Source organism: Macaca nemestrina, chromosome 13, assembly GCF_043159975.1.
Source record: "Macaca nemestrina isolate mMacNem1 chromosome 13, mMacNem.hap1, whole genome shotgun sequence".
In the NCBI taxonomy this organism is placed as follows: Eukaryota; Metazoa; Chordata; class Mammalia; order Primates; family Cercopithecidae; genus Macaca; species Macaca nemestrina.
The window spans coordinates 45020580-45043415 of record NC_092137.1 but is presented as its reverse complement, the minus strand read 5'-3'; positions in this window follow the sequence as shown (position 1 = coordinate 45043415).

The following is a 22836-nucleotide window of genomic DNA, read 5'->3' as shown; positions in this document are numbered from 1 at the left end:
TAAGGAATTAAAACAGCCAACATAGCTTTCTTTTCTTTCTTTCTTTCTTTCTTTTTTTTTTTTTTTTTTTTTTTGGAGACGGATTCTCGCTCTGTTGCCAGGCTGGAGTGCAGTGGTGCAATCTTGGCTCACTGCAATCTATGTCTCCCAGGTTCAAGCGACTCTCCTGCCTCAGCCTCCCGAGTAGCTGGGACTATAGGTGCATGTCACCATGCCCAGTTAATTTTTATATTTTTAGTAGAGATGGGGTTTCACCATGTTGGCCAGGATGGTCTTGATCTCTTGACCTTGTGATCCACCTGCCTCAGCCTCCCAAAGTGCTAAACAGCCAACATAGCTTTCTCGTTCACATTTCCAAGTAAGGCCCATCTCTTCATTTTTCCATAGGATAGCTATGCTTCTTCCTTAGGTGTTGCCAGCCAGAAATGACCCATCCTTCAGGTGAAACCCAGAAGTAAGTGCATTGGAAGCTGGGATATATCAGCTAGGATGCCTTTTGGTTGCAAGTGGAAAAAATAAGCCAATAGAACTAGTTTAAAAATGACTTGGATTTATTGTCTAATATAAAGCTCAGAGTGGGTGAGCTTTAGATGTTCTTTGGTTTTTATGTTTGCTTTTTGTTTGTTTGTTTGTTTTGAGACGAAATCTCACTCTGTCACCCAGGCTGGAGTGCAGTGGTGTGATCGCGGCTCACTACAACCTCTGCCTCCCAGGTTCAGGTGATTCTCCTAGCTCAGCCTCCCAAGTAGCTGGGATTATAGGCACCTGCCACCAACTCTGGCCAATTCTTTTTGTATTTTTAGTAGAGATGGGGTTCCTCCATGTTGGCCAGGCTGGTCTCAAACTCCTCACCTCAGGTGATCCACCACCTTGACCTCCCGAAGTGCTGGGATTACAGGTGTGAGCCACTGCACCTGGCCTAGATATTCTTTGATTAAGGCTTCAATCCCATTTCTCTGCATTTCTCTGGGCTTTATCTTTCTCTTTGTGTGGGTGTGGTATATAGGCTGGCTACCCTGATGGCCATAAGATGTCTGCAGGAACAAGGAAGGCAATATACTCTTCGTTCACTCCAGGGGAAAGAAAGGGTAGCTTTTACCACGCAAAGGTTCTGAATTTCTCTCTGATTGAATTACTTCCACTTCCTAACCAACCGTTGAGGTCTGACCTAGCCCTGCTGTCCTCTGAACTCCTTGTGCTGCGGATGGAGTCAACTTCACCCAATCGGTTTGTGTGTTACCCACCGGGGAGGGGTGGAATTTGGATGTGAATGCAACAATGACTGGGTTTAATCTTGCAGGCCTGGGAACCAAGCTGCACATGAACCGCACTTTGAGCCTAACATGAACAACTACAGACCTGTGCCTGGGCGTCAGGGGCAGGACTGCCATCTACTGTTCATGGATAAGGCTGGTTTTGGGAGACAGAGTCAAAAGTTAAGTTCATGGGGTTCCTAGACAGCTTGTGTCCTGGCCACCATTTGCCAGAAACACATATGACATCAGGACACAGGAGCACAGGTTTCAATTTATGTGCAGCACCCCAGTGTTGAACTTGAGATCCCTTCCTTTTTCACCCAGGATCACCTGCAAGAAACAGCACAGAGAAGGTCTGTGTTTGTAGCAAGGTAGACTGAGGTTAAATCTTAAATCTCTTAAGTGACACAGCCACTTAAGATTTGAATCCTTATTGATGTATCTACCCTCATCATCTAATTACGAAATAACAAGTTTCCTAAGCCTCAGTTTCCTTATCTACAAAAGGGGATCATGGTACCTAGCTCATAAGATTGCTGTGAGAAATAAACAAATAATGGTCACAGATGACCTGGAACAGTGTCTGGCATATTGGGTGTTTCTTAACCATCTCTCCTCCTCAACTCTCCAAGGGATCAAGATGGGTGCCAACCTGTTGACATTATTTGGCTGCCTTTAATGCACCAGTTACCCTCTGTTAGAAATACAGGACACCTGCTCTCATTTGGAGGAATATGGACACTGAGCAACTGGTAAATACTGAACACTATTATATCTGTGCCTAGTACTATTTAAGGTGCTGTAGGGATGGCAGAAGAATGAGAAATCATTGATCTTTGCTTTGAAGGAACTCAGCTTGGTTGGCATAATAAGATTTATGCCAGTGAGGCTCCAGGGAATCCTGTCTTTGGGTCTCCATGGCCTCCATAATCTTCTGGGTCAATGTCAAGGTTAGAATTGTATTGTCCTTGTAACTCTGCAGAAGATAGTCATATGTGAAGTTGGTAACAGTATACCCTTTGAATACTTCCTTTACTTTGGACAGAACTGTAAAGCTGGCCAAGTTTGATGGCATGGCTTTTGTCTAAGATCCATGCCCTCAGATCTCTGCCTCCAATGGGCTTCTCTTTCATCTCTTATCCTCCAGCCTAGTTCCCAGTGTGCTGCTACCTGGGAAAATTATTTGAGCATCAAATTGTTGGACTAAACTATCAGAAGTCGCCGGGCACAGCGGCTCACGCCTGTGATCCCAGCACTTTGGGAGGCCAAGAGGGGCGGATCATGAGGTCAGGAGATCATGTTAACCATCCTGGCTAATATGGTGAAACCTCGTCTCTACTAAAAATACAAAAAATTAGCTGAGTGTGGTTGTGGGTGCCTGTAGTCCTAGCTGCTCGGGAGACTAAGACAGGAGAATGGCGTGAACCCAGGAGGTGGAGCTTGCAGTGAGCTGAGATCTATCACTGCACTCCAGCCTGGGCGACAGAGCGAGACGCCATCTCAGAAAAAAATAAAATAAAATAAAGTATCAGAAGTCAAACACTTAAGATGTTCTTTGCCTGTGATATTTGGTTGAAAGACTTGAATCCTTATTGATATATCTACCCTCATAGCCTTTGAGTTGAGAGACACTCTTGTACCTGTGACCCAGATCTAGCTAATAAAATGATAATGAGAATGGTGAAAATGTTACTAAAAATAATAGCTGACATGTATTGTATATTTGCTATATACCAGGCACTGTTCTAAGACCTTTATATATATTGGCCCTTTAATTCTCATAGCAACCTTAGAGATAGACACTATTATTTTGATGATTTTATGGGTACAGAGAACTTACCCAGGTTCACACAGATGATAAGAACCTGGATATGAGTCTGACCTCAGAACTTCTGTCCTCTCCCCTGTCTCTACAAGATGTGGAGGGAAATCTACTGGGGCTTCTGTGAAAATATTTCCTCCCTGGCAAAAGAGCAGCACAAGGAGGAAACCTTTTTGCCCCCTTCCTTCCTTTCCTTGCATGTCTTGTTTTAAGAAGCAGTGGTAGCCATCTTGTAACCATGAGGCAACAACTTGAGGAAAAAAACCAAGATATTCAAGACAATGGAATAAAGGATGCCAAAAGCCTGGTCCCTGATATCACTACTGGGTTGTTAAAACAACCCCTGGACCACCAACCTCTGGACTTATTTTAAATAAACGATAAACATTGTTATCATTAAACTACTGCTAGATCTTCTGTTACTCGAAGTTGAAAGCTTACTAATGGATATGAAGGTCTCCCATGTTACACCTTAAAAACTCTACATATGGGCCTCCACATCCCCTGTACCTTGCCAATAAAAATACCAACTGTGTTTGGTCATTAGGTTACCAACACCAGTAAAGGTCCATTATTTTAGCAAGCTAGGCAACAATAATATTATCTTCAGGAATAAGAGAACTTTCTTGCTAATGTTTTCTCTAAGCTTCTGAGTCGTTACCCAAGAGCACAAGGCCAGAAAGAATTCTAAAGAACTTTTGGCAAACGGGCTCTTCTTTAAATTTCAAGATTCTTATCTGAAGATTCACCCTCTTTGGTTGAAAATGGGAATATCCACCTGCTTTACACCCACATAGGGGACAATCTCAAATTCAGCACAGTTCAATGAAATCCAGCCAAACCCACACAATTCAATGCAACACAATGTAATACAATACAATGGACCCAACAATAAAAACTAGAGCAGGTGAGTGCATATGTGTGTGTGTGCACAAATAAACCTTGTCATGGCTGCACGCTCCTTATTACCTAGGTGATTTGTTTTTTCTTTTTGATGAAGTTTAACTCTTGTCACCCAGGCTGGAGCGCGATGGCACGATCTCAGCTCACTGCAACCTCCAACTCCCAGGTTCAAGCAATTCTCCTGCGTCAGCCACCTGAGTAGCTGGGATTAGAGGTGTCTGCCACCATGCCCGGCTAATTCTTTTTTTTTTTTTAAGTAGAGATGGGGTTTCACCATGTTGGCAGGGCTGGCCTTGAACTCCTAACCTCAGGTGATCCACCTGCCTTGGCCTCCCAAAGTGCTAGGATTACAGTGTGAGCCACTGAGCCTGGGCCCTAGGTGATTTTTATTATCAGAAGATGACCACCTTCCCCATGTTTTTTTCCCCCAAGGTACTAGAAAGAAATTGCAGCTAACAGAAGAAGGGCAAGTTCTCTCCCAGTGGGCCCTTCCCAGGCTGGAGTCCAGGATCCTCTCAGCCTGGATGTAACTCTATCATAAGCTGATCACTCATCTTTTTATATAGACATTTTTAAAACATTTGACTTTTTATAATATAACACATCATTCAACCCCCTTTTTTCCCATTAAGACTTTATTCTGGGAACGTCTCTTTGCTATTTTTAGGACCATTGATTTCTTTTTGATTCATTCTGCCTGCGTTATTCGTGATGTCCTCAGACAATACTTTCAGTCTGACTCTTCTATCGACACCTAGCAGAGGCATCCTGCCGATCAGTCAGCAGACACGGCAGGAGGGAGGGCGCTGGGGAAGGAACCTCAGCTCCCCTGGCTCCTCCTCTTCTTCCCCTGCAGAAATAATCATGATAACAATAAAGACACCACTGCCCTGTATTTATACGGAACATTGTACTTTTCAAAGAGCAAGCACCTTTCAATGAGCAACACATAATATCTTTCAAAGAATGAGAACAGAACAGTGTGCCAGAGGAATAATTTTTGACTGGGGTAAGGAGACTGGGTAGCAATACATGCATCCTGGGCTTTCTTTCTTAACAGTTCAACATCTCTCTTGAGGAAGGGAAATCTATTCTGTTGATCACCTTATTTACTTCCAGCCCTGGTCCTTTTGATTATGCCAGTACTCTGTTTTCCTTGACCTCAGTGGAGATATTCACCCACCAACCCTCAACACAGCTGAGAGCCTAAAATTTTCTTAAGGCACCATACTCTTAAAGCAAGAAATTTCTGTCCTTACTTTCTAGATAACTTGGATTGTCATCAAATGCAGTGTGTTGAAACAATACTTGTTTTAGGCACTTTGGAAGAAGGTTTTTATTGGAAGGTAGCTGTGGTATAGTAGAAAAGGAGCAGGATTTGGTGCCAGGCAACCTGGGTTCAAATCTCAACTCTGCCACTTACCAGCTGTGTGACACTGTTAAGTGTTTGTAATGAAAATTAAATGACACAAATATCTTTTGTAATGAAAATTAAATGACACAAATGTCTAAAGAAGTGCTTGGCAAATTGGAAAGTCACATATAAATGCATCTTGAGGTAGAGAGAGCTTGGGTATTTTAGGAGGCACTTTGGGCCTGAATCCCGGGGTGACAGATTACTAAGTGATATGATTTGGCTGTGTCCCCAACCAAATCTCATCTTGAATTGTAGTTCCCATGCTCTCCCCTGTTGTGGCAGGGACCCAGTGGGAGATAATTGAATCATGGGGGTGGTTACCCTCACGCTTTTCTCATGACAGTGAGTGAGTTCTCATGAGAGCTAATAGTTTTATAAGAGTTTTTTATAATAGTTTTATAATAGTTTTCCCCCTTTGCTTGATACTTCTCTCTCCTGCTGTCATGTGAAGGACATGTTTGCTTCCCCTTCTGCCATGATTGTAAGCTTCCTGAGGCTTCCCCAGCCATGCAGAACTGTGAGTCAATTAAACCTCTTTCCTTCATAAATTACCCAGTCTCGGTTATGTCCTTATGGCAGCATGAGAATGGACTAATACAGTAAATTAGTACCAAAGAGAGTGGGATGTAGCTATAAAGATACCCAAAAATGTGGAAGCAACTTTGGAACTGGATAGCAGGCAGAGGTTGGAATAGTTTGGAGGAGTCAGAAGAAGAGAAGATGTGGGACAGTTTGGAACTTCCTAGAGACTTGTTGAATGGCTTTGACAAAATTGCTGATGGTGATATGGACAATGAAGTCCACACTGAAGTGGTCTCAAATAGAGATGAGGAACTTGTTGGGAACTGGAATAAAGGTGACACTTGCTATACTTTAGCAAAAAGATGCAGCATTTTGCCCCTGCCCTAGAGATCTGTGGAACTTTGAACTTGAGAAAGATGATATAGGGTATTTGGCAGAAGAAATTTCTAAGAAGCAAAGCATTCTGCCCTTAGAAAACTGCTTAGGACAGTGACCACATGACTTGAGTGCTATTAAAGGCTTTCAGTTTTATGCATTCACAAAATAGTTTGGGATTAGAAATTATGTTTAAAAGGAAAGTGGAGCATAAAAGTTGGAAAATTTTGCAGCCTTACAATGTGATAGAAAATAAAAACCCATTTTCTGAGGAGATATTCAAGCCAGCTATAGAAATTTGCATAAGTAATGAGGAGCCAAATGTTAATCACCAATACTATGTGGAAAATGTCTCCAGGGCATGTCATAGACCTTCACGGCAGCCCCTCCCATCACAGGCATGGAGGCCTAGTAGGAAGGCCCAGCCATGACTAAAAGGAGCAACATATATATAGCTTAGGGTCAATGTACAGTTCAGGCCATGGTTTCAGAGGGTGCAAGCTCCAAGCATTGGTGGAGTACACATGGTGTTGGGCCTGAGGATGCACAGAAGTCAAGAATTGAGGTTGGGGAACCTCCGCCTAGATTTTCAGAGGATGTACGGAAATGCCTGGATGTCCAGGCAGAAGTTTACTGCAGGGCAGAGCCCTCGTGGAGAACCTCTGCTAGGGCAGTACAGAAGGGAAATGTGGTGTTGGAGCCCCAACACAGTGGAACTGTGAGAAGACGGCCACCATCCTCCAGACCCCAGAATGGTAGATCCATTGACAGCTTGCACTGTGTGCCTGGAAAAGCCACAGACACTCAATGCCACCCCATGAAAGTAGCTGGGGCAGGGAGGGGGCTGTACCCCACAAAGCCACAGGGGTGGAGCTGCTCAAGGCCATGGGAGACCACCCCTTGCATCAGTGTGACCTGGATGTGAGACATGGAGTCAAAGGAGATCATTTTGAAACTTTAAGGTTTAATGGCTGCCCTATTGGATTTTGGACTTGCATGGGCCCTGTAGACCCCTTTGTTTTGGCCAATTTCTCCAATTTGGAATGGGTGTATTTACCCAATGCCTGTACCTCCATTGTATCTAGGAAGTAATTAACTTGCTTTTGATTTTACAGGCTCATAGGTGGAAGGGACTTGCCTTGTCTCAGATGAGACTTTGGACTTAGACTTTTGGGTTAATTCTGGAATGAGTTAAGACTTTGGGGGACTGTTGGGAAGGCATGATTGTGTTTTGAAATGTGAGGACATGAGATTTAGGAGAGGCCAGGGACAGAATTGTATGGTTTGGCTGTGTCCTCACCCAAATCTCATCTCAAATTGTAGTTCCCATAATCCTCATGTGTCATGGGAGGGACCTGCTGGGAGGTAATTGAATCATGGAGGTAGTTAGTCCATGCTTTTCTCATGATAGTGAGTGAGCTCTCATGAGATCTGATGCCTCCACAGCCATGTGGAACTGTGAGTCAGTTAAACCCTCTTTCCTTTATAAATTACCCAGTCTCTAGTATGTCCTTATAGCAGTGTGAGAACAGACTAACACACTACCAGTTTGGCCCTTGGCAAGTTACTTAGCCTTTCTGAGACTGAGTTTCCACATTTATGAAAATGGAGCTACAAGACTGCAGGTAAGCAATGTGAGATACTTTACACAGTGACCATGCTTAGTAAAGGATGGTGCTTCCATTACTACTGTTACTCATCTCTCAAACTCTGGTCCAAACTCCCTCTTAATAGAACAGAAGACAAAAATGACAATGACATGTCTATAATTAATAATTAAAGATTTTTCATATCAAGTCATGTTAGGTACTACAGACCAGATAATACAGGAGCATTAGGCTGTTCATGAGGCCTCTGCCCTTGGATACTACAGACCAGATAACACAGGGGCATTAGGCTGTTCATGAGGCCTCTGCCCTTGAAAAATTGCTTAGGACAGTGACCACAATGAGTTCACTAATAATAATAATAAAACATAAAAGAGGGCCTTGCTCCAGGGGGAAGAAAGTCAACCACTGCTTTCACCTTGCTCTCCACCTGCATCAACTTAGTGAGGGTTTATTCAGCTTTGATCTCCTTTTATCCACTCAGGATTTTGTGGGTCACATTCAAAAGTTGGTTTTAGCAGGCCAGTTAAATCTCAGTGTGAAAAATGACTTTCTGCCCTGATTTTTAAATGGCACTGAGTCTGATACAGCACAGAGACTCAGAATTCTGAATGTGACTGTGTGAGGTAGACTACACATTTCCTGAGTATATGCTGGGCACTATTATGCCTATGAAAAATTGGTTGTGGTTTCAGATATACAGAATAGAATAGAAGAAACATGTGAAGTCTTTGAGCAGAATGGCTGCTCAGGTACTAGACTGTAAAACTTGTGGAATCCAAAGGTATTTGCCTTCACCTGGGAATATAGGTATTGCTTGAATTAAGTGGCCACAAAGGCCCATTTCAGGTTGATAAAGTTAACATTGAGTGAGTATACACTTGACATAAATGAGTTCTTATGTGAACAAGAAGACATGTATCAGAATATTTATAACAACTGTATTCATAGTGGCCTCAAATTGGAAACAATCCACATGTCCATCAACAGTAGAAAGGGTACATAAAAGTGATGTATTCACACAATGGAGTATTACACAGCAATGAAAAAGAACTACTGATATATCCAATGACACATTGTTAAGTGAAAGAAAGCAGACACGAAAAGAGTACATACTGTACAATTCTATTTATGTGAAGCTCAAGAACAGAAAAAATGAATTCTTGGTGATAGAGGTCACCTTTTGGTGGTAAGGGGCAGTATTGATTAGAAGGGTACATAAGGGAAGCTTTTGTGGGACTGAATTATAAATATGATTGCCTTTCTGAAAAGTAATTTGGAAATGGAATAAGTTTAAAGTAGCCAAACAGTCCCTCTAGTTCTGTGGTTTCATATTTAAAGAAAGATTTCACTGTAGCCACATAAGCATAGGCTGTGAGAGAAGCCCAGTATTCTTATTAACATTCATTCAATCATTAGCCTCTAAAATTCTATGACATTTATTGGCAGATAGTTGTTGAAAGAACAAATGAATGAATGAATTCTTTTTAATTATTCATATAACTTTATAGTGAGACAAATAATTTGCTGACCAGCCACTACTTTGATTGATACTTGAGTCAATCAAAAAATTAGTGGTTCAGATTCAATAGTGAGATCCAGTCACAGTCTTCTCAGAAGCTAAGGTGTCTGGGAAGACCCAGAGTCCCAGGGCTAGACCATTCAAACATTCCAGGCCTTGGTTCCTGACTCCAGCTGAACTTACTCTGCTCTTTGGACTTGAGGCCTTTGAACTAAAGCATGCCCTTGCAAGATTTCCCGGCTTCCTTGTTTGGACTGGAGAGGAATGAGAAACACCATTCTTATGGTATTTCAGGATCTTGTCTTCCTGTCCAGTCCCTAAAGGAGGAAGTTCAGAGAGGGGCAAAGGTTCAATCCAGTCTCAATATTTACAGACCATCCGGCCACCCTCTTGTGCCCCAAGCACGTCTCCCCTGAGAGTTCATTCCCTCCACCCACCTAAGCCCCCTTTGTAATGTTTTTCCATGGCAGTCAAGGCCTCTATCTCCCATCTACCCACTCCAAAAAAAGCTCCCCAAAATGATTTTTCTATCCTGGCTTGAAATTTTAGCATCTTTTTGAGAACAGATCATTATTACAATAACAAAAATCTTGGGCATTGAGTGAATCCTGCTATTTTCAAACTCCTTTTGATCCTATGAACAACAGGAATTATTTCCTCCATTTACTAAAGTGCAAACCAAGTGGGGCTCGGAGAGGTTCTCTCAAGGTCTCATGGTAGTACCAGGGAGGTGCTGGGGAGGGAATCTGGGCGTTCTGATTGTGAGCCCGTTTCCCTCCTTCTCCTGGGCTGTCCTCTGTCTGACAGCCAGTTGACAGCTTCTGACCCTCACCTTCCACTTTGGAGGTGAAGACTTATCCTGAGAATGAGAAGGTCCAAAGTCACCAGGGAGATGGAAGCTAAGAATGGGCTTCAGGACCTGTCAAGGGTCCAAAGTGTCCCCTGGTGCCTTTCCTGTATCCCCAGGGCCCATCATGGAACATGACACCAAAGGGTCCTCAATAAAAGGTGCTGATGTGAGCTAACCTCTGGTGCTGCAAGCTTAGTGCTCCAGAGGTCTTAGCCAAAGCATGGCTAGGAGGTGAAACCATAAAGCAGGGAGGACTGACTAGACGCCCTCCTGCCCACCTGGCATTTTCCAATAATTACAATTATTATTATTCATTGTGAGCTTACTATGTGCCAACAACTTTAGGATTTTGATATGGATTATCTCAATAATATAATGATTTTATGAAATAGGCAATTTTCATCAGAGTTTTATAGGAGGGAAAACCAAGGCTCAGATAAGTGACTTGACCAGCATTACTCAGGCAGTATGTGGGGGTGTCAGGATTCAAACTCAGGCATCTAAGTCCAGAGCCTCTAAGCAGCTCCCTCCAGAGAGCGCTGGTCCCAAGGCCAAGGAGATTCTCAGTCCACTGGAACCTTCTGGTTGCCTGTTCCCTGGGCTGATATGTCACCTTCATCAACAGATTTGCCTGCCTTAGGCATTTGGTAACTTTCCATCTATTCCTTTCACCTCTTCTCCTCATTTATTTAATTTTCTCATCCTTCCTGTTTCCCATATTTTAAAACGTGATCCCTCTCTTTTTCTTCCTTTCCTTCCTTTCTATCTCTAGCTTTCTTTTCTCACTTCTACAAATTGTTCCCCATCCTCCTCCTCCTCCCCACTACCTCATTTCTTTCCCCACCATCTTGTGGGGAAAGATCTTGAGATCTTTCTCTTGCAGCAACATTGGCACAATCTTAAGTTAGAATAGAGAATCATCCTGAGGAGGGCTTAGGGTGCCCCCAGAAGCCATCAGTTCTTTCTCCCATGCTGGATGAGTGAACCAACCCAGGAGACCACCCATTCATTCAACACATATTTACTGGACACTGCTCAGTGCCAGGCACTGGTCATACAATGATGAGTAGAAGCAGACGTTAACCAAACACTCACACTACAAATGGAAAAATACCATTGGGTTAGTACAATCAAGGAGAGAGAACTCTTCCAACAGGACAATAGTGGCCCCTGGGCTAGCCTGGAAGTAATACTAGCTAGGTATATCTTAAGGAGGGCCTACCTCTGTGTCTGATTATTGTAGGTGACATTAATCAATGTCTCAACGTGTTTAATATTCACAATAGTCCCATGAAGTGGTGCTATTTTTGGTCCCATTGTACAGATAAGGAAACTGCTGCACAAAGAAGTGAAATGTTTTGCTCAAGTTCAGAAAGCTAGTGAGTAACAGGGTCAAAATTCAAGCCTTGATGGTGGACCCTGAGCCTGTGCTCTCAAAACCCAGGCTATGTTGCTGAGAAGGCAGGGAAGGCTTTCCTGAGCAGGTGACCATTGAGGTGAGATTTAAGGGTAAACAGAGCTGCATTCTCAATATATTGCTGTTCCCTCATGCGCAGTTAGTGATATCCATAGCAGAAATCACTAACTGATTATGGCATCCCTTTTCTCCGATCGGGACTCAACTTCAGATACCTGAAGAAGAGTACTCCAAGAAGTCCCTCCTGAATGATCCAAATTGGTCCAAGATTTAAAACCTACTTGCCACCCTGGGATTTGCTCACCTGAAACCAACAGGCAACCTAAAACCACTTTGATATAGCTTTGAAGTCCCTTCTCTGTGACAATGAGGCAGCAACCATTGATCAGGCACTTACTGTATGGAGCAGTGTGGCTTTCCCAACATGATAGTGACTTATCTAGACTGGGTCTTCGTTTTCTGGAAACAGAGTGACAGAGAAGGGCAGGAGAACTGGACGTTGTGTGAACTTCGACGGGGATTGCTTGGGGAATGAAAATCAGCTGTGGACCATGCATCAAGCAGACGACTCACAGCCAAATAGAAATGATGCCAAGAACGGCAGTCATGGCCAGTCCTAAACATCAGCTTCCAGGCAGAGAATTCAAAACATCTGCTCAAGTGCTGACCTCCACACTGCATTCCTCATATTCCCGCCCTGCCCAGCTGTTTGTCGGCAGGCAGAGACCAGCTCCCTGTGAAAACCCAGAACACAGGGCAACATGAGATGGGATGAGGGTTGGGGGGAAGGAGGGCACAGTCACTGAAACAAGGCTCCTAAAATCACTTACACCTTAGACTAGTTCCTCCATTTTACTTAGGTCCCACCATTGTTTCAAGCATTCACACTATGGATTGTCTTTTCAAAAAATATACATGTAATGTGGTTATATTTGTATGAATAGATCAGTGTGATATAAGTGATATTTAGTAACCGATAATTACTACATGTTAGCCATCTGCTATTCCTGAGGGTTTCACCAGACCCTTTCATAAAAGCAAAATGATACTCCGCAGCCAAATTATATAACATTAACGGAATATTTCATATGCGAAATGCTGTATTTCTTTACTTTTCATTCAACCGAAAATGTACACAGTTAGTAACAAGCCATTTCAGCTGCATATTTATCGAAAACATTTCATAGGCAAAAAAAGTCAAGTGAGAAAAATAACAGTTCAGCCACATGAGGGCTAGGAAAACACATTAGAAAAGGGATCCTCATTACAATAATAAACGAGGGTCCAATTAAGGCTGCCACATGCAGGGCGGGTCCGTACTTGGCAGGGAAAGCCACGCTGAGAAGGTTTTGCCCTTGACTTGGAGAGTGTCCCCAGCACCCTCACCAGCATTCCCAGGCTGGGGGCTGCTACAGCTGCCTCTGCCACCAAGACAACAGCCACAACTCCAGCCATTTTTCAGTCTCACATTTTGGAAAGTGCTTCTTCTGTGTGAGCAGACGTCACTTTCCAGGCATGTTTGGGCTGCCACTTTATCGTGCAATAAGCCTAACTACCCCAGAACTTGCAGCAGGCAAGTAAGCAAGGAGCAGGGCAGAGGGATGCCCAGGAGCCAAGTTCCACAACACAGCCATCAAAGACACGTCTCAATATTCATGAACTCGGGCTTGGAGGCCCCAGGACTGGAAGCTTGGGGTGGGGACTCTGACTCCCAGTTGGTCTTGCAAAATGAGTGTGATGTGCACAGTCCAGGGTCAAAGGCAAGCGAAGAGAGCTGGGACAAAGGTATAGTGTCATGCTCAGACATTTATTTACCTTCTCTAAACTTCAGTTTCCTCATCTGTAAAATGGGAGCATCATCTTTACCTTATGAATTGTCTGAGAATGAAATAATGTTATATTTGCCAAGAGCTAAGCACAGTGGACAGTTCGTAAGAGTCACTTAATAAATCTTTGCTCTTCTTATTCTTAAGCTCATGGTCTAGTTGGGTAAATAAATGAAATATAACCACATGAAAGAGGAGTGAATAATCATGGAACAACATGGCAGCAAATGCAAAACAGTGAAGTGTGGATTAAATGCAAGACATTAAAACATTCATATGCAAGGAGGTTCACAGAGAGAAAGTGGGGCTGAGCAACCAACACTGCCTGGAAGAGGCAGGTTTCACGTAAGAATTTCTTTGTTTCAGATCCTAAAGGGTGCTGGTCATTTCCAGACACTGGCAAAGGTTGGGAAGCCTCTGGGGCAGATTTATTCCCTGTGGCTCCAACAGTCATGTCAACAGTGGAGACTATTTACGGTAACTTTGGCCCAATAGAATAGGCTTTCTCCCAGGGTGGATGATTGAGAAGGGCAGGAAATTCACAGAGGCACTGAATATCCCTGTGTCAGCAGTTTACTTCTAATCAATCTTCTCAGAATTGTTCTATCTTTGCTTGCCAGAGCTTCCAATATTTACCTCCTGACTTCTTAAAGGGGCCAGGGCCTTTAAAATACATATATGAACATTTAACAACTGCCCAACTAATAGAAAATCTATGTTAAACACTGTTACATGGCCATTTCCCATCTCCCATACATACTCACAGAGAGAGGGTGATGGAGAGGAGGGTAGAAGGGAGAGGGAGAAGAAAAGAGAAGAGAGCCTGGGAATAGAGCAAGGAGGACACCAGGGAAGACCAGGATGGGCAAAAGAGATAGGCAAGGAAAGCGGTGGGGAGCGTGTTCAGCCGGAGCCTCCCTTGTGGAGGCAATCATGCTGCTGCAATGCTTGAGCAAGTGCGGAAGCCGTACCCTAGCTGAGTAGGGCCCCATTCTGCCCCAACTGCCTCCCACCTTTTTATCTGGAGACCCAGTTCCCCAGCGTTCAGGTCCACATCGCTACCTCTAGCAGCCCATGCTTTTGGCCAGCCTGGGTTTGATGATGACTCACCAAGTACAGTTCAGATTCAAAGACAAATCTGTTGGCCTCTGAGCTCCTAAAAGGATCCATTTTGTTTGTAAGGCAAGTGAGGTACAAGAACACCCTATTCTCTACAGTTTCATAATGTGGCCGAAAAGTTCAGTTTACATTCAAAGTGTTCAAATCCAATCTTATCATAACTATAGGAGCTATTTAAAGGAGCTCAGCTTTTTAGAATGAATAATTCATGTTAGTTCATCTGGTTTAGGAAGCTGGCATATTAGATTTTCTTAAAGTGGAATTTCTCTTATGTTGTGTTGATTGTTAATACGGTCAATTAAAATGAGTTCTTGGCAAAAGCTTGTATCACAGATTTCATAGTAAATGATGGAGCAGGGCTAGATCCAAACAGATGGGCTTGGTATTTATTGAGCATTTACTAAGTACTCATCCTATGCAGGAAGTCGCAGGGGATACAAAAGAAAACATATTCCACCTGGACTGCTTTCAGTGTCCTCATCTACAAAATGAGGTGTTGGATGAAATCATGCCTAACAAGACTGCTAGCCCTAGTGGTCTATGATTCCATAGTTGATCTACGCTCAAGGGGGCCTCAAAATCTTGCAGGAACAAAAGCACAACACACACCTCTCAATGAAATAACAATGTCACAGACCTGAGGTCAGGGAGGGAGACACCATGGCGGTTGGAGAAGGTCGAAAACGCTTTTCTCCAGTCCGTGGGACATGGTGGGGCCTTCAAAGATGGAGAAAAATATCCAGAGAGGACCCGTGGAAGGCTGAGTCAAGGTGGACATGCTCGATGAGGGTTGGGGGCATGGTGAGGACATCAGGGCAGTGAGGCCAGCAGGTACTGGGGGAGGAGTGAGATGTCACATAGAGAGGCACCAAGCCAGGCTGAGGAGTAAGACTTTTAAAGGACAGCAAGGGAACTACATAGGTTCCTATAGAAGGGGGAGACAAGATGGGTCCCAGCCTGGCAGCAGCATGGAGACAGGGCTGCTATGAGAAGGCAGCTTCCCCTTTGACAGACGGCACCCCTAGGAGGTTCCCACAATGCTGCTAAGGTCTTCTGTGTGGGACTTTCTCATGGGCCGGGTGACCTGAGGACCTTTTCCTTGAAAATTAATTCATTAAGCAAGCTTTGCATCTTTGAGTGCAGTGTTCTGGTAAGGTGTCACCTTGAAAGTATATAATGTTATGTCTAAGTTTTCCTGTTTGTTTGTCTGAATCTCTTTTTCCTTTTTTACCCCTCACATAGGGGCTCCGTCTTTGCTGCAGTAAACTGGTTTTGAACTTGCTTGTCAATACTAGCCCCTTAGCCTTGGGCAAATTACTTAATCTTCCTAAGTCTCAGTTTTCTTATCTGTAAAATGGGATAATAACACTACCTGTCTAACAGAGTTGTTGGATGATTGAATGAGGTGAACAGTCTAGCATATGTGAAGAGTCTAGCATAGTGCCTGGGACAGACAGAGCACTTACTACACATCCCAACAGGACTGCTAGTAAGTGACTGACACATTGGATTATCTCCTGCTTAAACCTTGTGTGTGCAAGGAAAGGAGGAAGGAATCTCAGAGGAGCAGCTGGAAAGGGCTTTGGAAGTGGAAACACGAGGGCAACTGGACTGAAGGATGAGTGTCCTAGGAAGATGGAGAAGGGGGCGGGTCTGGCACCCTCATTCATCTCTATTTAGTTGTTTTTGCACAACAACCACTTGAGAGGTGCGTGTCAGCAGCAGCTTCAAGACCCTGGAGAGCTTTGCAGACAAGCTTTGGGTTAAACTGACTTCCTGGAATGCTTAGGAGGAACTTCATTTCAAAAAACACATTTTGTACCTTTCTTGTTTTATTATTATCAACTGAGGCACAAAGTTGTTTATTGAACTGTCTGTTTTCTTCATGCTGTTCCCGAGAGGTGAGTGGATCCAGAAAACACCAAGTTTCTGAAGATGTTCCCAAAGCAAAATGCCAAGAGGCCTCTTTAAAGAGCTAGCCTAGTCTTCTATGATCAGCTCTCACAGATGCTCTTTGACTACGGATAGATTCCCAGCCAAGGATATTCACACTGATATCTCTCTTCTCTGAGTTTCAATTAACAGCTGTGTTAACATAGCTATCATTTATTGAGCCGTTACTATGATCAGGTACATAGACAGATTATTAAATCATCTCATAAAATACTTTACATCAGTCCAATGAAATAGATCCCATTATTATGTCCATTTTTGCAGATAAGGAAACAGACTCAGAGAGGTTAAGTAACTTGATCAAAGTCACACAGCAGTCAAGTGGCAGAGTTAGGACTAAAATTCAGGTTTGTCTGATTCTGATTCTGATTCTCATCCTTAATAACTACACCCTCCTGCCCCCTAGATAACGAGGCAATTGGGTACTGGGAATAAAAAAGGCATGTAAGTTAGATGGATAAGGAAAGAATGGAAGAGTTTTTAATGGTACCTTGGGAAAGATAAAGGAAGATAAGGGGAACAAACACAGCTGCAGCAGCACACATCCTTAGCTTGTAAGGCAAGGGCAGGGGGCACAGGCGTCAAAGGAACTGGTGCCATGTGCTTTGGCAAGACGGTACCGTGAAGAGTCCACAGTTGATAGTTCTGAATATTTAGGAGCCAAGTGGAGTTAAGAAATGCTTAAACACAGGGTACACCCCCCACTCCCTGCCTTTCCTGTTTCAAGCATCTGGATCCACTGGGGTCTTGGGGGAGGGAGAGGAACTCCCGCCTCAGGGGACTCAAGGCCCCGGAGATAGGAGGCAGCTGCCAAGGACTGGAGAGTCCTCAAATAGGAAAACTCCGGACATTTGGAAGGAGGACAGATGCAGAAAATAAAACCCCTCCTAGGTGTGCATTATCTGCCACAAAGTCAAGCAAATTTACAAGCATATTATGGAAACTGCAGGAGAGGGAAATCATAGAAAGCTTCTAGTGAACAAGGAAATTGGAAATGGAAATTGGAATCTCCCAGTACAGTGCTGATGATTATTAATTTGAACTGTCTAAAATGTTATTGATAGTGTCTTTGTTACTGTCTTCTTTCTGCTTTATCTTAGTGATTACACAAATATTCAAAAGGCTTCCAAGGGTTCATTGTCAACCTCCTTGTCCCGATCCTATTTTTCCTATAACGTCTTAAATTCCTTAAACCTCAGTCCTCCTCCATTGGAAGTTCTCTTCATGCCTGGAGAGAACCTACATGTGATGTGGTCCTGGCCGGCCACAACTGTGCTTTCCATCTCTGGAATCCCTACCAGGCTAAGGCTGGTCAAATAAACACGTGCTGTGTGCTGAACACTTCTCAGTTTTCCCTGCTCTGGTTGTGTGACAATTCTGCAACTCACATTGAAAGGCGGCAGGAGAAGGCAGTTGCTCCTGGTTTCTGCCAAGATGGGGTGCCGAGCAAAAGCCTGTCCCAGTGTGTGTGGGGGGTCTAAAGCAAGCAAAAGCCTGTACCAGTGTGTGTGTGTGGGGGGGGGGGGCGTCTAGAGGGTGGGGGAAGAGCCTGCTAGGATTTGCCTTAAATCTCTGCATTTTCCCTGGGTGGCAAGAGTTGGAGGTGGGGGTATAGGAAGCCCAACATGTCCAGGACAATGAAAATAAAGAGCAAGCATGCATATCCTGGACCAAGACGACCCCGTGCAAGATACAAAGATGGCTCAGGGACTGCCTGGGAGCAATTCCCTTGGTGTGAACCCCAAACTTGGGAGGAAAATTGAAGAGCAGAACAATTTCCATTCATGAAGAAAATGAGGAGGCCGAGTATCTTTTCAGTGAGTCAGCTGTAGGCAAAGGGATTTATTTATAATATTATTATTTGGTAGAAAAGAACTTACTATGGCCAAATGTAAAAAGTTTTTTTTTTTTTTTGTGATAAGTTAAAGAGATTAAGAAAAATCGGGCCGATTTTGACAGAGAATGGTGTGTAAACGAGAGGTGTTATCAGTGAGAATCTGGCACCAGCTCCATTTTGTTATGGTGAAAAATATCAGTATTATTTACTAAGAAGATTAGGGTTGAATTGGAAGAGAGGCTGGTTGTTGTGTGCAGATGGAGATAAGATAAGGATTTTACCTTCTCTGCAAAGCCAAATGCAGCACACACAGCGCTGTTATCTTGGGGCTGGCAAGCAGGGGGATATTAAGATGTACGTTGTAATTACCAATGGCAGGAGCAAATTTCATAGCGACTATTTTAAACCCTAATAAAATGCCGGCCTTTAATTATACAGCTTTGAAATATTTTTTTCAGTTAATTGCAACCGGGGAAAATAAAATCAACCTCATATTTGAAACTGATTCTCACAGGGAAAGCCCTCGGCCTGGCGCTCCATCTGCCTCTGAGCGGGGCGCTGCTGAGCGAGGGGCTGCCTTGGTTCTGAGTGTGCAGGTTGTTTCATTGATCCTCTCCCTCCCTGCCCACCCCTAGTCTCGAGTGGGGAGAAGGAGTTAGAAACGGTGAAGCCTTTCCGGGTAGAATTCAATTTCCCCAGGAAGCCACATGCTCATCCCACTGGGAACGAAGCCTGATTTCTAGAAGCAGGAGGCAGGTGGGATGCGGAAGGGGAGAAAGGCGGGCTTGAGACCGGGGAGGGGTTTCTACCCTGCAGAGGAGAACCCAAGGGCTCTGGCCTGGGGAACATTCAACCCCACCACACCTCCCCACAGGGCACACTGAGACTGTCCATCTCTGCCCCAGCCACCATCCTGTCCATGCATCTCCTATCTCTCAGGCTCACAGATCCTTAGTCTCATGTCATTACCCTCTGCCTGTCCCCACATTAACAAAAGTAATAATAACAATAGCGGTGGTACCGGCAATAGTAATAGCTGCAACAGGCCAGGCACTGTCCTGAGCACTCAGTGTGCTTTGTCCCATGTAAATGTCAAAGCAGCCCTCTGAGGCAGGTATGTACCTGGTTCAGAGTGTAACTTGCCTGGGGTCACGCCTGGGGTAAAGTAACTTGCCCAGGATCACACTCGGGGTTGCCACTCGGGTCTATCTCTTCATTACCAAGCATAAACTCACCTCTTCTTTACCTCCACTGTACCACGGCTCTTGCTCGGCGAGGGTCTCCTCAACTCCTTCCTCTGACGTCATTTCACGCCTGGCCTCTGTGCCGCCGTCATCTTATGAGTCCTCCTTCTACTCCACTCTCGTGCTGACAAACATCAAGACCCTCTCTGTCACCTCCATAGTCTGGCCCCAACTACCTTTCCTCACTCATCATCCACTTCTTCCTCACAGGACCCTTCCGGTCCCAGAAGGTGGACCCGTGGCTCACCACACCCACTTATCTTCTTCCCGTCTGCAACCCCAGAAGGCCTCTTTCCACTCAGCTGTTAGTCCAAGCCCAGTTCAAACTGTGCTGTCTCCTGACTCCCCCACCTCCTGCAGGCCCTGTCTGTGCCCTGTCCTGTCCACCATCTGACCCTCTTTCCACACTTGCGTGCGGTGCCTTCTTTGGATAATTTAGAACATAACTAATAATAGAACTCCTGAGGGCAGAGCAGTGGCGCTTGTTGTATCCCCAGTGACATATCATTTGTGTGAGACTCCAATAACTTACCGAGTAATAATTGGTCAGTTGTCTTTTAACATATGTGTGTTTTATTTCACCTGGGGACTGCAAACTGCCTGATGGCAGGAACGACATGTGAATTCATTTTACAATCCCAGCCCAGACTGCCTGTGACGGGAAAGGGTCCGGATATATATCTTGGTCCAAGTGGTGGGAAAACTGCTAGCCAAGAAGCTGAAAGATTGCATCACCTTAACTGGTTTGTGTCACCTTATATCCCATAACCCTAACCTCTTATGTAAAATGAGGCCAATAACCCCAACCCTGCAAAGTGTGGGATGTAGGGATTCAATGATAACAAGGGATGAGAAAGACTTCCGACTTGATGGTAAATAACTACCTCCTCCCAGGGGCTGCTGGATTCTAAAGTCCCTTTCGTCGGCTGGCACAGAAAAGAAAATCTCTCACCCTACACCACTGGCCCCTGAGCTCTGGCCACACAGTGAGCTGCAGGCAGGCAAGAGAGCACTACCTCAGGGAACCATGGTTGGGCTCTGAATGAATTGGGAGGGTTCTTCCAGAATCTTCCCTGGGGCTGGCAGGAGGCAGGGAGAGTGGAACACTGAACGTTTTCCCCACGGGAATGAAACAACTCAATCAGAGACTCCCCTACTTGGATCACTTTTATTCGGGGCATCAGGACTTCATTTAATCTTTACAAGACCCTCAGAGGTGAGCAGTATTATTATCCCTTTTATACTGATGAGAAAACGGGCTTCGAGCAGTTAAGTAACTGTCAGCTGACTGTTGAAACCACTCACCCTAAAGCTGCGCTCTTTACCACTACGTCTTACAGCTTCGCGTGAGGCCAGCCTGCACAAAGTGTGTATTCACAAAAGAGATATTTGACTATGCAGATGAGTGCACACTGGCATGGTATATGGGTATCTTTGCAGTAATCCCACGTGTCTGTCCCACTCTGGCCATTTCCAGCCTTCCTGACGGTTAGCAATGACCAGGGCTTTGTGAGTCTCCAGCTTTGAGGAGTTGGGACCCACTCAGCTGCAGTGCCTGGCAGTAGCCTTTTAGTCAAATATCAGGAGCCAGTCAGCACATGCTCATGGTCACAGAGCTCCGAGATTGTCATGGGTGGCTGCAGCTGGCCCTGGGGTTGCAGTCTTTGTGGGTGCTGGCTGGTGTTGGGGCTCTCACTGTCCCAGAAATGATTAATACCCTGATACTATCTTGATGGCTTTAGGAGACACCTCTCAGTGGACGGAGATGCTACTGGTTGATACAAAATGATATATATTTTCAATCTATTTCATGGTGGCAGTAATTCAGAGAAGCAAATATCTTTGCCTTCTACTGGAGCTTTAGGCTGCATTTTAAAAATCGCAGAAAACGATGAAGGGAATTTTTCGAGAATTTAATACATTAGTAACTAGGAGCTCAGAAAATGAAACACTTTCTAAATTTCTGATATTGAACAAATAGCTTTCCCTCCCTCCTGAACAACAATGATTCTCTACCCCTCTTCCAAAAGCCACGTAACCTGCGGTAACTACAGAAAGATAGAACACAGTTAGAGGAAGGTTTGACAATATGACACAGTTTTCCTGATTTTTCATCCAGGAGCAGCTATTTATTGGTTTCCTTGAGCAATTACCCATTATTTTTGCAGCCTGTTTTGAAGGGATAGAATGCATCATTTTATGCCACAGACTAAAATTAATTTATAGAATGTGTTATGTCTTTGTTCCTCCCACATTTACAATGTTCTTAAGGTGCTTTGTCCCCAGCTAAGGTATATAATGACCAAAGCGGCTCTTTAAAAGGAAAACATCTGTAACTACTGTGGGCTTGCTTTCTTCATGCCATTTTTTGTCATCCCTTGGCTGCACGCGACAAGCTGAGGTCACTGGTAATAGTCATGTTTTAAGAGATTCCTGAAGCTTCTGATTTTGCAGCAAATACAGAATTCAACAAAGTCTGAGCTACCCATTTGCCAGCGGGAGGCTGTGGTTTGATAGAAATGGCCAGCAAGTAGCTGGTAGCTAGTAGATAAATGGGTCTGGGGACTCGCAGGGATTGGTGACAGGAAAACTGTGATTGGAGAATTAAGCTTGAGCATTTACTGTAAACCTTTGCAAAACATTATTTTTATCAAAGCTAAACAGTACGTAGTTTAAAAGTTAAAAAAAAAATGTGATTCTAGAAGGATTTACCCAACTCCTTTTTCACATTTTCCAGAAGCCACCATTTCACATTTTTAGCAGCTTCTTCTATTATTTACTTCCATATAGCTAACTGACATATTTGTGCTATTATTTCTAGAATTTCCAATTTTAGACACTGTCTACTAGCTTCCTACTCAGGAAGATGAGGAGTTGGCTTTCTTACATCCCTCTGCCATCCCATTCACCTCTGCTCCCTCTCTACCGACACTCTCTCTGGCCTGGTGCTTACAACATAGTTGTATCCTAATTTCCCATAGAGTCAATATTTATCATTTATATTGCTATGATTATGAAAATATCATTTCCTGTGGAGCTGTGTGTAGTCTATGATTATATTTCCTTTCTTTGTTTCCAGTAGAGTTAATAATTTTCTGCCTTTTGCTCAGTTTTCTAATATACTTAAATTAACACTGATTCATCCCTAAATGTTGTAAATCTTCTC